The following is a 2607-nucleotide window of genomic DNA, read 5'->3' as shown; positions in this document are numbered from 1 at the left end:
AATCCACATCTCTCTTCTTGCCTCTATTTCATTCTTACTCTTGTTTGGGCTTTCCACAGTTGGTTCACTGATCACACATTTACTGAGTCCTACTTCAGGCCAGGCAACTTGAAATAAAGGCAGGAAAGGGAAAGGGGGCTAAATCTGAACACATCTTCCCACATGGCATCAGGAACCGGATGTAGATAAGATCCAATGTACTTCCATAACCCACTGTAGCAAATATCTCCAAGTAGAAAAATTGTGCAGCCTTTGCCTGGACATTTCTTAGCTCAAGTCTATATTTGAAAATGGAGTCTGGTGACTATGTGAATGCTGACCTTCAGCCAGGCCTCTCTTGCAGGGTTGGGACTAAGATTCTGGCGGGGCGGTACCAGATGCCCAGGCAGTCCTAACACAGTGGGCAGGTGGAGTGACAGAGGTCCTTGGGAGTCCAGGGGAGGAGTGCTTAACTCAGGCTTAAGGTGGAAGAGGCAGGTCCAGGAAGGCTTCCTTGAGGAAGTGACCCCTGAGAGTTAGCTGGGTGGTAATACAGGAACTGCCTGCTTTCACCACTTCCAGTCTTTCCCCCCTTTCCTTCCTGCCTACCTGTGCCAGATCACATCATCCCTCAAGCTATTTTATTTAATTTACTCATCAGCTTGTGTTTAATTTCTTAACTTGCCAGTTCATTTAGTTGGTCTGACTCCAATCTTCCTTTTCAGAGTTTCCTCTTGTCCACACATAGCCTGGACGGTCCTGATGCTCTGCCTTGGCTCACTCACTGACTTTGCTGGAAGTTCCTTCTCTACTACAGCCCCAACTTCAGCCATTGCCACTGGCTCAAATTCAACTCATTTTACAGAACCTAGCTCAAGCACCATTTCCTCCAGGAGTCTCCCTGATGCCCTCTCCCAATCAAAAATCTCCTCCCTTGTCATCACATAGTCATTTCTCTTTCTCTCTCTCTCTCTCTCTCATTGCTGCCATCAGTTTCTCTTTTGTATTAAAATCATTTGAGTATGATCAAGGCCAGTACTTAGCAGGTACACACTAAGAAGACTGCTCCTACTGTGAAAACCTTAGTGTCTCTATGTGGGTGGGTAGGTGGTTGTAGCCCCAGTGCCTCTGAGTACTGCTTTCTACCACCCTATGTAGTGGATAATTGTTCAAATATCATCTCTGGGCATACGTATGTCCTAGCTTTTTTTATACTATTGCTTAAGACTCTATCCACCTCACAGAACTGTTGGGGATGGATTGAGGTAAGGTACTCAAGAGTACTTAGCACAGTGCTTGCTGATAAGTCATTGTTTATCTAGCATTAATGGTGCCTCTTGCTTGAAGTCTTTTCTTCCCCTCTGTCTTCCCAGAGATCCGAGCAGAGGGCTTTACACACAGGAAACAGTTAATCAATACTAGTTGAATGGATTTACTCCATGTGTCAGGAAAATGTCATAAAGTTAAAATTTCTGTGGTTCTATTGTGTTATGATCAAAACCCATCTATAACAACTTGTAATTTAACCAGTATAAAGAAAAAATCATCTCCTTCCAAAAACCCACTTTTAACTCAGTTTATTTGAATTAGTAAACATTTCCATGATTGATTTAGTTAGTAGTATATCAATATTCATATAATAATAGATTACAGATTTGACATTATTGTCGCAGTTTCTCACAATATAACTGTTCAAATAAGATTTGAGGGGAAGAGAGAGGAAGAGGGATAGAGAAAATTGTGTTATAATTTGTGGTAAAAATATACAGACAAAAAGATTTTTAACCCATTACCTACATTGTTTCCACAACTACAATATTGGGTCTAAATTCCTGTCTGTCCAGGTAATTTATAGCATTCTTAGCACTTGACTTGCCTGGATGTCCCTGCCTCATTACTCTGTGACAAGAGTATAATTTTTAATGCAAACTAAAGACAGCCAGGGAGGACCTTAGGTCAGGAAGGAGAGTCCGCTATTACTTTTCAAAGCCCCTTCTCTCATCTTCATTGGGTTTTCCAGGTCACTTTTGGACATTGCTAGACTTATTAGTGCCAGGTGAGGCCAGAGGGGTGGCAAAACCTGATTTAGGCTCTGGAAGAAACATGTTTATTGTGCAGAAACTTCTTTTTACTAAGTGGCGTAACTTCCAACCGCAATGAGTCTTTTAGAAAGAAACCAACAAACTTGTCATGGCCACTTAAGTTAGATGTTGTGGGACTTATATTATGCATCAAAAGATAACATACATGTGTGTATGCATGTAAAGCACTTTGTATATTTTTAAATAATTAACATTGACTATTTTAAAATAAGGAACAACTATAATAAGTATTAGAAATAAAATGTACTAGGAGCCGGGCTCGGTGGCTCAGCCTGTAATCCCGCGCCTTTGGGAGGCTGAGGTGAGTGGATTGCCTGAGCCCGTGGGTTCGAGACCCGCCTGGGCAGCGAGACCTCATCTCTACAATAAATTAAAAAAAAAAAAATCAACCGGGCATGGTAGCGCATGCCTGTAATTCCGGCTACTTGGAAGGCTGAGGCGGAAGGATCGCCGGAGCCCAGCAGGTCGAGGCTGCGGTGGCCAGGAGCGGCCACTGCACTCCAGTCTGGGTGACAGAGTGAGACGA

Source organism: Carlito syrichta, unplaced genomic scaffold, assembly GCF_000164805.1.
Source record: "Carlito syrichta isolate Samal-C Ts95f unplaced genomic scaffold, Tarsius_syrichta-2.0.1 Scaffold306421, whole genome shotgun sequence".
Taxonomy (NCBI): Eukaryota; Metazoa; Chordata; class Mammalia; order Primates; family Tarsiidae; genus Carlito; species Carlito syrichta.
The sequence above is the reverse complement of the archived record's forward strand: the minus strand, read 5'-3'. Positions refer to the sequence as shown.